The sequence below is a fragment of the Zea mays genome, chromosome 2 (genome assembly GCF_902167145.1).
Source record: "Zea mays cultivar B73 chromosome 2, Zm-B73-REFERENCE-NAM-5.0, whole genome shotgun sequence".
NCBI lineage: Eukaryota > Viridiplantae > Streptophyta > Magnoliopsida > Poales > Poaceae > Zea > Zea mays.
Window position 1 is genome coordinate 68,395,409 of NC_050097.1, and position 14,352 is coordinate 68,409,760.

The 14,352-nt window shown below is 46.0% G+C and overlaps 1 pseudogene; it reads left to right on the forward strand.

Moving 5' to 3' along the window:
• The first annotated feature begins 233 nt into the window (after nt 1-233).
• The window catches only part of LOC103648708 (uncharacterized), a 73,774-nt pseudogene continuing 59,655 nt past the window's right edge, over nt 234-14,352 (forward strand).

A 14,352-nucleotide genomic window follows, 5' to 3' on the forward strand; every position in this document is an offset into this window, starting at 1 on the left:
AAGTAGGGCGGAGGAGGGTGCCACCGTGAGCGTTAGGGCAGATCTACGCGTCTTCAGGGCAATGTCAACCTATGGGGCGACTATGACGCTGGCAGGGACGCTGGCAAGGCAGCGATAGTCACAGCAAAGGCAATAGCGGTGAACTCTAGGGTAGGTGGGTGTGTGCTAAAGCCGGTGGGCCCAACACGACACGCGGTCCAGGAGGAGGGACGGGCGAGTGACCACGCCCATCTATGGCGGCAGTCGGGCAGCTGACCGCAGGGAATAGAAGCGGCATGGGCGAGCAGGTTTGGGTTGCCGTAGTGAAGGAGAGGGGCACGGTCGCGGCTGGAGACTCGCGAGAGGAGCGCCGGCCACATGGGAGAAGTCGCTGGCAGTGGAGAAGAAGAGGGAGAATGGCGGCGACCAGTGGTAATGTAGCGCCAGTGGCGGGGTACTATTGCACAGACGACTCGGGTGGGAGGGAGGCTAAACCTAGCTTGATACCATATTGGACTAAAACCCTAACCCTAAATGGTTTGGGTGATGTATTTTCACACCCGGATTTAGGGGTCCAAACTCGAGCGTGAATCAAATGTGTGCTGGGACCAAGTCTCACACATATGATGAATCATGGTACAGAAACGAATGTCACATCATTAATATATAATGGAGTTATGTACAAAATAGTTAAATAATTACATCATACGAAGACAACGATCCAGCAACCAAAGTTGACTGGGAGACGACGGCCTAGACCACTCACGAACTCATCACAGCATCCTTCATGCGCCTCATCTTGATGGTACCTGTTCTTGACCTGGGGGATATGAGTACAGCAAGGGTGAGCTCACATACATTCATCGCTCAACAAGTTGTGGGGAATAATGTGCATGAGCTCACTTACAGTGGGGCTCATGTGAAGTGTAAGGCTTGCCCAAGGAGATGGTTAAAGCTGAGCACTCTTTTAAAGTTGGTCAAAGTTTTATTAGTAGTTACTAAGTATAAGTAGATACCAACCCAAATAAATGAGATATCACAATTAATAATAACACCCACGATGCAATGCAAATGACAAATTAAGTTTAATTCCATAATTTAATCATGTGAGTGTCCGAGCCGCTCATGACCGGGAGCATGGCTGACATACCAGTTTTACACTCTACAGAGGTTGCACATCTTTACCCACAAGTCGTGTTACTCATTCATCACAGGGTTGTACGGACCCCATACACCTCTACCGAGGAAGCGAGGCAGGGTAGCAATATGAGGCCTCTCCAAAGTTCCCCTAGTTCGAGAAAACCCACTACGGTTTCAGGAAGAAGGAAGCATAGGAATCCCTCGTCTGAAATGCCATCGCAGAAGTTCGACCCGAGAACCTCCCTATACTCTGCAGCGACGCCTCCCCGCTTGCCCCTTTTAGGTAAGGTAATCTCACCCTAGCTTTCCTAATTACTTGGCCAAGGGCGTCCCATTCCACCCTTGTGGTAGCACTGTTTTCCCAGGTGGTTCTCCATGTTCCAATTAACATGATGATCTTATCATGAAAAATAATTAAAACAACAACAAAATTGGAACATGATCATAATATAACATTAATTTCCCAAAACCAGGTAGAGCAATAGCAAATCTACTCAACAGTTCTCTTGTTTGCAAGGTGTGGGATAGACAATACTAAGGATACCTATTAGGTCCCATCAAATTAACTTGAGCATGTCATTGTGACTAACAACAACATTATTAGGTAAAGAAGAGTGATCAAGGGCACCACTTGCCTTAGACTCGAGATTCCGAAGCACTTCACCAACTTGGTCTTCAAGTGACTCGTAACCTCGCTGCTACTCGTAGCAATACAAACAAACATGGTATAGGCAAAATTAACATCACACCAATCATGAGAATATATTGCATAATAATGATCTACGCATCGTAACAAGATCGTAGGTTCGAGAATCACTAAATTCGGAGTTACGATTAAAGAGTTACGATTTTCTAAAGATTTAGGTGTTGATATAGAACAAATTAAGTGCATAACTTTAACCTATGTTTCATGATAAAATAATGTGACTAGATTGTAACACCCTAAGATCCTATTTTGGTATTTGAGAAAATTCTCTGAAGATTTACAATTTAGAGTGTCTTACTAATAAACTTATGAATCGAAAATATTTTCCCCAAAACTCAAATAAAAGGTTAATACAAATTTTGGCTAACTATTTGAACTATTTTCTTAACTAAATAATATGGTGAGGTATTTTATATAAATTATACTTTAATGAATTATATGTTTTATGACCTCGACAAAAGAATTAATATATATAATTTATACATGCATTCATGCTGGTGTTTTGCTTGTGCATTTGTTTGTTTGTTTTTTTGTTGAAACTCAGACTTTGATTCAAAATTGAATTTGGAGTAAAACTACAATAGAAAAGGATCAGGAAAACATAAATACAAAGGAAAAATGAAGGGGAGATTTATGTGTGATATTTAGCCGGCTAGCCAACTTTCTCAGCCATTCACCCTAACCCATGCATTCTTTTTTTCTCTTTTGTTTATTGCCTAGCTCCAAACCTACGTTATACTAATGTAAGGGGTGACTTCATGGCGATCACCAGTTCTGGTTTCTGTGCTGCTTGTGGGCCTAAGCAACCCAACATCTTTGTTCCTGTGGTGGGAACAAACACGACAACGGAAGATCCAATAACTTCGGGAGGCCATAACCGTTTGCCAGCCGAAGCACCTTCTATCCCTGTGTATAAATACGGGTAGCGGTCGCGTTTCTAGGAGGCCGAGAGTCGTACCATCGGCGAGCAGAAGATGACAATGAGAGACGAAGGGAGCAGCGCTACCGCCGTCCGCCGACACAAGCAACTGCCTGGCGTGCGTTCAGGCTACGCCGTCGTGGAAACAGGCTAGCGTCCAGCCTGGGCGACCGCGCCCCTGTTCCTCTACATGAGTACCCATGGATACGGGTCCCACTACTCCCTATGTCGTGCTTGTCCTGGCAGGTTCTCCCCCACGTGGCTGAACTTCCGCTTTCCCTGTTGTTGGTCGGCTATGGCTACCATCTCTCTTCACTGTTATTTATTTTCTCGATGTGTCTCAAGAAAGAGGGAGGAACGTAGAAGATTGTCACACCTAGACCTCATATATTACATTTATTTATACCATAAGTCTTTATATGGCTTCGATCTAACCGATTAGATCACGTCATGTCACCTATTTTTGTACAACCCTACTAATTTATTAAACATGTGATATGTTTCGTGCTAGACGTCTGATTTATTCCATACAAGGTGTGTTAGGTTCATATTAATTTTGCGTACGTAGTAATAAAATTGTGTTAATCATACCACATGTTTAAATAACTAATTACTTAAATATTTGCTTAATTAATGTTTACTAATTTATAGTTCTAACCTATGCTTTTTATAAATATTTGTTAAAGTAATTTATACCAACTGAAATATTTTGATTTAATACCTGCTTAGTTTAAATACAACATCTATTAGATTTATTGCGCCTAAAATATTGTAATACCCATAACTTCTCTGTTTTAACTCCGATTTTAGTCGTTCTCGAATCCACGATCTCGTAGCGACGTGTAGAATATTATTATGCAGTTTGTGCTTATGTTTGGTCTGATGTTAATCTTTGCCTATATCGTGTTTGTTTGTATTGCTACGATTAGCAGTGAGATCACGAGAACCTGAAGATCATCCTGGTGCCTGGAATCTTGAGTCTCAGGCAAGTTGTGCCCTTGATCACTCCTTTTTACCTAATAGTGTTCACTATTAATCACTGTAACATGCTCAGGTTAATTTGATAGGACCTAATAGGTTTCCCTAGCATTGTTTATTCCTCACCTCACAAACAGATGAATTATTAGGTAGATTTGCTATTGCTCTACCTAGTTTTGGAAAACTAATGCTTCATTATGATCATGTTCCAATTATGTTGTTGTTTAATTACTGTTCATGATAAGATCATATTGTTAATTGGAACATGGAGAACCACTCGGGAAAACAGTGCTGCCACAAAGGTGGTATGGGACGCCCTTCGCTGACTAATTAGGAAAGCTAGTGGATGACTACCTTACCCGAAAGGGGCAAGGGCAGTAGTGGAGTGGTCAGTGTAGGGAGGTCCTTGGGTTGATTTTGCTGCGATGGCGGTCAGGCGAGGGATCCCTGCATTGGAGCTTCCTAAAAACTGTAGCGGATTTTCTGAAGCTAGTGGAACTTTGTAAAGGCCTCGTAGTGTTACCCTGCCTCGCTTCCTTGGTAGAGGTGTATGGGAAGTTGCGATCCCTTGGCAGATGGGAAACATGACTAGTGAGTAAAGATGTGCAGCCTCTGGAGAGTGCAAAACTGGTATATCCGTCGTGCTCAAGGTCATGAGCGGCTCGGACACTCACATGAGTAATTTATGCAACTAAATTCAATTTGTCATATGCATTGCATCGAGGGTGTTGTTATCAAATTTTGATCTACTACTTATTTGGGTTGGTATATACTTAGACTTAACCATCCTCTTTGGTAAGCCTTACACTTCACATGAGCTCCCATCTTTGGTGAGTTCATGCACATTATTCCCCAAAAGTCGTTGAGCGATGAACGTATGTGAGCTCACTCTTGCTGTCTCACACCCCCCACAGGTCAAGAATAGGTACCGCAGGATGAGGCGCATGGAGGGTGCTGTGATGAGATCGTGAGTGGTCTAGATCGTTGTCTCCTAGTCAACTTTGGGTTGCTGGATCGTTGTCTCCTTACGGTGTAATTATGTATTTATTTTGTACAGAATCCTATTATATAGTAAAGATGTGGCATTCGTTTATGTATCATGATTCATCATATGTGTGAGACTTGATCCCAGCACACCTGGTGATTATGTTCGTGCCTGGGTCTTGGTGCCCCAAAACTCGGGTGTTACAGAAGTGGTATCAGAGGGATGTTGACTATAGGACGAAACCTAGATAGAACTGGACAACCCTTATGTACTTACCTTTTCTTATTCTTTCTAAACTTTTCTTAATCTTTTCCCATCTTTTGCTGCTTTACTCTGATTACTCTTACCTTTTTCTCTTCTAAAGACAAAAGTGGATTTCACACTTTGAAATCCTGTACCTAAAGTGACTTTTAGGAATAGAAAACCTAATCTTAGGAATCAAATCAAAACTGTTTTTGTAAATACTTATATGCTTGAGTGTTTGTTCTTATGATAACAACTTGGTTCGATTCTTTGATTGAGTGTAATTAGTTGTGGAGTAATGTCCACAGTTGCATCTAAATATACATATGTATAAAAATATATTTAGAAAGATAGAATATCCCCCATAAAAATAGATCTGTCTTATAGATCCATCTCATATTAAAAGATTATATCTTATCCTTATAGATTCATCTTGTCCTAATAAGCATACTTATCCCACCCTAGAATAACAACCATGTTCTAGTCCAAAATAAATTAATTAGATCTTATCTAGTCTAAACTAGTCATACCAATCTAATCTAGATCTCATCTAATGTGATATAATCTAAAGTGAGTTACTTAAATAGGTTCATACTGGTGAAATAAATGTGGCCCTACTCCTAGAAAAATGATTTAATCTTAAATTGGTGCACTAGACCAACTCGACCATGCACAACTACATGAACTAACAGATTCATGATAGGTTGCTAAATCTGTTTAACCAAAAAACAAGAAAGAAAAATAAAAGTATTCTGACCTAACTCATGTTCTTACCTATCTAAACTTCCTAAACCTCAGATAAAGACACCAAAACCGAAGGTCTCTAACCCGGATGAAGACACCAAGACCCAAGAAGAAAGACATCAAGCATCAACAAGGAAGGATATAAGTAGAACCAGATCTTCAGATGAATCAAGATTCAACATTCAAGATGTAGTGCTTCTTTCTTGTCATGACCTGCTCTTGCTCTAACCATATCTTATGTTGTTCCTAAAAGATACCCATGCTTTCTTAAAAGCACCTGTTAATTAGTACTTAAAATAAGAAGAAAAAACTTATATTTTTGAACTAATTAGGAAACTAAAAGGTAAACCACAAACCAAAGTTCTTGCATCCCTTTCTTACGAATATCGAGGACGAGATTATTTTTAAGGGAGATAGAATTTGTAACACCCTAAGATCCTATTTTGGTATTTGGGAAAATTCTCTGAAGATTTACAATTTAGAGTGTCTTACTAATAAACTTATAAATCAAAAATATTTTCCCCAAAAAGTCAAATAAAAGGTTAATACAAATTTTGGCTAACTATTTGAACTATTTTCTTAACTAAATAATATGGTAGGTATTATACTTTATTGAATTATATGTTTTGTGGCCTCAACAAAAGAATTAATATATATATATATATATATATAATTTATACATGCATTCATACTGGTATTTTGCTTGTGCATTTGTTTGTTTGTTTTTGTTGAAACTCAGACTTCGATTCAGAATTGAATTTGGAGTAAAAAAACTACAATAGAAAAGGATCAGAAAAACATAAATACAAAGGAAAAAAATAAAGGGGATATTTACGTGTGCTATTTAGCCGGCCAGCCAACTTTCCAGCCATTCACCCTAACCCATGCACGTTCTTTTCTCTCTCTTTTGTTTATTGCCTAGCTCCAAACCTACGTCATACTAGTATAAGGGGTGACTTCATGGCGATCACCAGTTCTGGTTTCTGTGCTGCTTGTGGGCCTAAGAAACCCAACGTCTTCGTTTCTGTGGTGGAAACAAACACGGCAACGGAAGATCCAATAAATTTTATGTGGCTTCGATCTAACCGATTAGATCGTGTCATGTCACCTATTTTTGTACAACCCTACTAATTTATTAAACATGTGATATGTTTCGTGCTAGACGTCTGATTTATTCCATTCAAGGTGTGTTAGGTTCATATTAATTTTATGTAAGTTGTAATAAAATTGTGTTAATCATACCACATGTTTTAAATAATTAATTACTTAAATATTTGCTTAATTAATGTTTACTAATTTATAGTTCTAACCTATGCTTTTTTATAAATAATTGTTAAATTGATTAATACCAACTGAAATATTTTGATTTAGTACCTGCTTAGTTTAAATACAACATCTATTAGATTTATTGCGCCTAAAAATATTGTAATACCCATAACTTCTCTGTTTTAACTACGATTTTAGTCGTTCTCGAATCCACGATCTCGTAGCGACGCGTAGAATATTATTATGCAGTTTGTGCTTATGTTTGGTGTGATGTTAATCTTTGCCTATACCATGTTTGTTTGTATTGTTACGATTAGCAATGAGATCACGAGAACCTGAAGATCATCCTGGTGCCTGGAATCTTGAGTCTCAGGCAAGTTGTGCCCTTGATCACTCCTTTTTACCTAATAATGTTCACTATTAATCACTGTGACATGCTCAGGTTAATTTGATGGGACCTAATAAGTTTCCCTAGCATTGTTTATTCCCCACCTTGCAAACAGATGAATTATTAGGTAGATTTGCTATTGCTCTACCTGGTTTTGGGAAACTAATGCTTCATTATGATCATGTTCCAATTATGTTGTTGTTTAATTATTGTTCATGATAAGATCATATTGTTAATTGGAATATGGAGAACCACTTGGAAAAACAGTGCTACCACAAGGGTGGTATGTGAAAGGGAAATAGGCTTACAACTTTTCCTAATTGATTTTGGTGGTTGAATTGCCCAACACAAATAATTGGACTAACTAGTTTGCTCAAGATTATGAGTTCTACAGGTGCCAAAGGTTCACAACAAACCAATAAAAAGACCAAGAAAGGATTCAAATAAAGATAGCAAAAGACAACCGAAGTGTGCCTTGGTCTGGCGCACCGGACACGTGTCCGGTGCACCAGGGAACCCCACTCCGAACTGCTCACCTTCGGGTATTCTAGGAGCCGCTCTGCTATAATTCACTGGACTGTCCGGTGCGCCAGCGGAGTAACGGCTACTACTGCGCCAACGGTCGTCTGCAACAGCAGTTAATGCGCTACAGTGCGCGCAGAAGTCAGAGCAGAGCCAGAAGGCGCACCGGACAATGAACAGTGACTGCCTGGTGCACTACTGGACTGTCCGGTGGCCCAGATGTCAGAAGCCCCAACAGTCAGAATCCAACGGCCGGGTGACGCGCCATGCGACAGAAGCCCTCACCAACGGTTCTTTTGGTGGTTGGGGCTATAAATACCCCCCAACCACCACACTTCAATGCATCCAAGTTTTCAGCCTTCACACCTCATACAAGAGCTATAGCATTCAATACAAGACACAACCAAAGAGATCAAATCCTCTCCCAAGTCCAAAGACAATTCCAATCAAATAGTGACTAGTGAGAGAGAGATACTTGTGTTCATTTGAGCTCTTGCGCTTGGATTGCTTTTCTTCTTCATTCTTTCTTGATTCCAACTCAATTGTAACCAAGACAAGAGACACCAATTGTGTGGTGGTCCTTGTGGGGACTTAGTGTCCCGTTTGATTGAGAAGAGAAGCTCACTCGGTCTAAGTGACCGTTTGAGAGAGGGAAAGGGTTGAAAGAGACCCGGTCTTTGTGACCACCTCAACGGGGAGTAGGTTTGCAAGAACCGAACCTCGGTAAAACAAATCATCGTGTCTCACTCTTCATTTGCTTGTGATTTGTTTTCCGCCCTCTCTTTCGGACACGAATTTAATTCTAACGCTAACCCCGGCTTGTAGTTGTGCTTAAAGTTTGTAAATTTCAGATTCACCCTATTCACCCCCTCCCCTCTAGGCAACTTTCAATTGGTATCAGAGCCCGGTACTTCATTAGAGCCTAACCACTCGAAGTGATGTCGGGAGCATCCGCTAAGAGGGAGATCGGGACCGGCGACAAGTCCGCAAGCTCGGGGAGAACGCACTCAAGGGAGTCCACCCACAAGCACAAGGAGGAATCATCTTCCTCCATCAAGTCCCAACGGAAGGGTGACAAGAAGAAGAACATGAAGAAGGTGGTCTACTACGAGACCGACTCTTCGTCACCCTCTACCTCTGGCTCGGAATCGGCATCCACAACTTCTAAGCGCCATGAGCGCAAGAAGTATAGTAAGATGCCCCTTCGCTATCCTCGTATTTCAAAACGCACTCCATTACTTTCCGTTCCATTAGGCAAACCACCTATGCTTGAAGGTGAAGATTATTCTATGTGGAGAGATAAAATGAGACATCACCTAACCTCACTCCACAAAAGCATATGGGATATTGTTGAGTATGGAGCGCAGGTACCAAAGAAGGGGGACAAGGATTACGACTCGGAGGAGGTCGAACAAATCCAACACTTCAACTCCCAAGCCACTACTATACTCCTCGCCTCTCTAAGTCGAGAGGAGTGTAATAAAGTGCAAGGGTTGAAGAGCGCAAAGGAAATTAGGGACGTGCTCAAGACCACACACGAAGGAGACGAGGTGACCAAGATCACCAAGAGGGAGACGATCGAGGGAGAGCTCGGTCGCTTCATGCTTCATCAAGGGGAGGAGCCACAAGCGATGTACAACCGGCTCAAGACCTTGGTGAACCAAGTGCGCAACCTCGGGAGCACCAAATGGGATGACCATGAAATGGTCAAGGTTATTCTTAGATCACTCGTTTTCCTTAACCCTACGCAAGTTCAATTAATTCGTGGTGATCCTAGATACACACTAATGTCTCCCGAGGAAGTGATAGGAAAATTTGTGAGCTTTGAATTGATGATCAATGGCTCCAAGAAAATCATCGAGCAAGGTGCCACCTCAACACCCGAGGTGCAACCCGTCGCATTCAAGGCGATGGAAGAAGAAAAGAAGGATTCTACACCAAGTAGGATCCTGTCGGCGTTTCGACCCCGGGGGGTCCCTGGACCGACGAGTAAATTGTCGTTGCGTGTCCCAGCCCAGATGGGTCGGCGCGAGACGGAACACAAGGGGGAAAAAAGGGAACCGCGGCTCGTGTTGTCCTGCGCCCAGGGCGGATGCGCTTGTAGTAGGGGGTTACAAGCGTTCGCGAGGGAGAGAGAGAGAGAGAGCCTGTCCGTCAGCCCGTCCTCCCACGCGGCCACCTTCTCGTACGAGGGCCCTGGACCTTCCTTTTATAGATGTAAGGAGAGGGCCCAGGTGTACAATGGGGGTGTAGCAATATGCTAACGTGTCTAGCAGAGAGGAGCCAGAGCCCTATGTACATGCCGACGTGGCTGTCGGAGAGGTGTTAGTGCCCTGTTCATGTGATGTCGTGGCCGTCGGAGGAGCGCTTGAGCCCTGTAGAAGCACAGCTGTCGGGGCTATCGGGTCCTTGCTGACGTCTCCTTGCTTCCGTAAGGGGCTGAGAACCGCCGTCGTCATGGGAGCACGCGGGGTGCCATCATTACCTGTTTACCGTGGCGAGCCAGATGGGACACCGGTCTTGTTCCCCGTAGCCTGAGCTAGCTAGGGGTAGGGTAATGATGTGGCCCCCTGTAACGTGGTCGGTCCGAGCCCAAGGTCGGGCGAGGCGGTGACTCCTCCGAGGTCGAGGTTGAGTCCGAGCCCTGGGGTCGGGCGAGGCGGAGACCGTCTTCCGAGGTCGAGGTTGAGTCCGAGCCCTGGGGTCGGGCGAGGCGGAGACCGTCGTCCGGGGTCGAGGCGGGGGCCGAGCCCTAGGGTCGGGCGAGGTAGAGCTTCCTATGGCGCCTGAGGCTGGACTCGGCTGCTGTCGGCCTCACCCTGGCGGGTGGCACAGCAGTCGGAGCAGGGCAGGCGGCGCTGTTTTCCTGTCAGGTCAGTCAGTGGAGGGGCGAAGTGACTGCGGTCACTTCGGCCCTGCCGACTGAGGAACGCGCGTCAGGATAAGGTGTCACGCGATCCTTGCATTGAATGCTCCTGCGATACGGTCGGTTGGCGAGGCGATCTGGCCAGGGTTGCTTCTTCGCGAAGCCTGCCCGAGCTGGGCCTCGGGCGAGTTGAAGGTGCGCCCGTTGCTTGAGGGGGCCCTCGGGCGAGGCATGAATCCACCTGGGTCTACTGTTCCTGCCCAAGGCTGGGCTCGGGTGAGGCGAGATCGTGTCCCTTGAGTGGACGGAGCTTTGACCTGTATTGCGCCCATCAGGCCTTTGCATCTTGTGCTGATGGTGGTTACCAGCCGAGTTTAGGAGTCTTGGGGGTACCCCTAATTATGGTCCCCGACAGATCCCCATCGACGCCTCCAAGCTCGACAATGAGGAGATGGCGCTCATCATCAAGAGCTTCCGCTAAATCCTCAAGCAAAGGAGGGGGAAGTACTACAAGCCCCACTCCAAGAAAGTTTGCTACAAGTGTGGTAAGCCCGGTCATTTTATTGCAAAATGTCCATTATCAGGTGATAGTGACAGGGGCGACGACAAGAAGGGAAAGAGAAGAGAAAAGAAGAGGTACTACAAGAAGAAAGGCGACGATGCCCACGTTTGCCGGGAGTGGGACTCCGACGAGAGCTCCAGCGACTCCTCCTCCGACGAGGACGCAGCAAACATCGCCGTCACCAAAGGGCTTCTCTTCCTCAACGTCGGCCACAAGTCCCTCATGGCAAAGGACGGAAAGAAGAAGAAGGTAAAATCAAGATCCTCCACTAAGTATGCAACCTCTAGTGATGAGGATAATTCTAGTGATGATGAGGATAACTTGCTCACTATTTTTGCCAATCTTAACATGCAACAAAGGATAAATTAAATGAATTAATTAGTGCTATTCATGAGAAGGATGAACTCTTGGATAGCCAAGAGGACTTCCTTATTAAAGAAAACAAAAAGCATGTTAAGACTAAAAATGCTTACGCTCTAGAGATAGAAAAATGTGAAAAATTAACTAGTGAGCTAAGCACTTGCCATGACACTATTTCTAGCCTTAGAAATGAAAATGTCAAATTAATTGCTAAGGTTGAGAAATCAAATGTTTGCCGCTTACTTGTACTCCGTCGTTTCAGGATCCCGCTATCGAAGTAGTCGAAAAGTGCGAAAGATGTTCTGGCAAAAAGACTTTTTCCGACAAAAATTTTGATGCAGAGGGGGTTCCCCCCTTCTAGCCCCCGAGGGAGGGTCGGGCTTTGCTGAGGCAAGGTTGACCCTTCCTTGATGGTTAGACTTTATTTGTGTATGTAAAAAGAACGAGGCATATGAACGACTTGAAAACATCTTAAGGGTAAAAGCGACGTAGCTGTCGGATGTTCCAAGCGTTGCTGTAGACGTCGCCTTGACTATTGGCCAGCTTGTATGTTCCGGGCTTCAAAATCTTGGCGATGATGAACGGCCCTTCCCAGGGAGGTGTGAGCTTGTGGCGCCCTCGGGCGTCTTGTCGTAGCCGAAGCACCAAGTCCCCCACCTGGAGGTCTCGGGACCGAACCCCTCGAGCGTGGTAGCGTCGCAGAGACTGCTGATACCGTGTCGAGTGTAGTAAGGCCATGTCCCGAGCCTCTTCCAGTTGGTCCAGTGAGTCTTCTCGGCTGGTCTGGTTGCTTTGGTCGTCGTACGCTCTCGTCCTCGGGGAACCGTATTCTAAGTCTGTGGGCAAGATAGCCTCGGCCTCATAGACTAGAAAGAACGGCGTGAAGCCCGTGGCTCGGCTTGGTGTCGTCCTCAGACTCCAGACCATCGAGGGGAGTTCCTTCATTCATCGCCTACCGAACTTGTTGAGGTCGTTGTAGATCCTCGGCTTGAGTCCCTGCAGAATCATGCCGTTGGCACGCTCTACCTGCCCATTCGTCATTGGGTGAGCTACGGTGGCCCAGTCCACCCGGATGTGGTGGTCCTCGCAGAAGTCCAGGAACTTGCTGCCAGTGAACTGGGTGCCGTTGTCGGCGATGATGGAGTTCGGGACCCCAAAGCGATGGATGATGTTGGTGAAGAACGCCACCGCCTGTTCGGACCTGATGCTGTTTAGGGTCGGACCTCAATCCACTTGGAGAATTTGTCGATGGCGACCAGCAGGTGCGTGTAGCCCCCGGGTGCCTTCTACAAGGGGCCAACGAGGTCCAGACCCCACACAGCAAACAACCAGGTGATGGGTATTGTTTGCAGGGCCTGAGCGGGCAGGTGTGTCTGCCTTGCATAGAATTGACACCTTTGGCAGGTGCGTACAATCCTAGTGGTGTTGGCCACCGCGGTTGGCCAGTAGAAACCCTATCGGAAGGCGTTTCCAACAAGGGCTCGAGGCGCTGCGTGATGACCGCAAGCCCCCGAGTGTATTTCTTGCAATAGCTCCTGACCTTCGGCGATGGATATGCATCGCTGGAGGATGCCTGAGGGGCTGCGGTGGTAGAGCTCATTTTCGTCACCCAGCAAGACGAACGACTTGGCGCGTCGCGCCAGTCTCCGAGCTTCGGCTCTGTCGAGGGGTAGCTCTCCTCGGTGGAGATATTGCAGGTATGGGGTCTGCCAGTTTCGATTAGGCGCGACCCCATTCTGCTCTTCCTCGATGCGCAGTGCCTCACCCTTGGGAGCCGAGGGTGCCTCGGGCTGGGCCGAGGCCTCCCCGGGCTCGGGCGTGTCGTCGGTCTTGACGGAGGGTTGATGTAGGTCTCGGGAGAAGACGTTCGGGGGAACCGTTGTCCGTCCCGAGGCTATCTTAGCCAACTCGTCCGCAGTCTCGTTGTATCGTCGAGCGACGTGGTTGAGCTCGAGCCCGTAGAACTTGTCTTCCAGGCGCCGAACCTCGTTGCAGTAGGCTTCCATCTTCGGGTCGCGGCAATGGGAGTTCTTCATGACTTGGTCGATGACGAGCTGCGAGTCGCCACGAGCGTCGAGGCGCCGAACCCCTAGCTTAACCAGAGCCTCGTACTCGGCCACGTTGTTTGACGCCGGGAAATGGAGGCGCAGCACATAGCGGAGGTGCTTTCTGAGGGGTGAGATGAAGAGCAGGCCCGCGCCCGCTCCTATTTTCATCAGCGACCCGTCGAAAAACATGGTCCAGATTTCTGGTTGGATCGGAGCTACTGGAAGCTGGGTGTCGACCCATTCAACCACAAAGTCCACCAAGACTTGGGACTTGATGGCCTTCTGAGGGGCGAACGAGATTGTCTCGCCCATGATCTCCACCGCCCACTTTGCAATCCTACCCGAGGCCTCTCGGCACTGGATGATCTCCCCCAGGGGGAAGGATGACACCACAGTCACCAGATGAGACTCGAAGTAGTGTCGCAACTTTCGTCGCGTCAGAATTACCGCGTACAGTAGCTTCTGAATTTGCTGGTAGCGGATTTTGGTCTCAGACAGTACTTCACTGATGAAGTAGACCGGCCTCTGGACGGGCAATGCATGCCCTTCTTCTCGTCTCTCGACCACGATCACGGCGCTGACCACCTGAGTGGTTGCGGCTACGTAGATCAAGAGGGCTTCTCCCGCAGTGGGGGGCACCAGGATG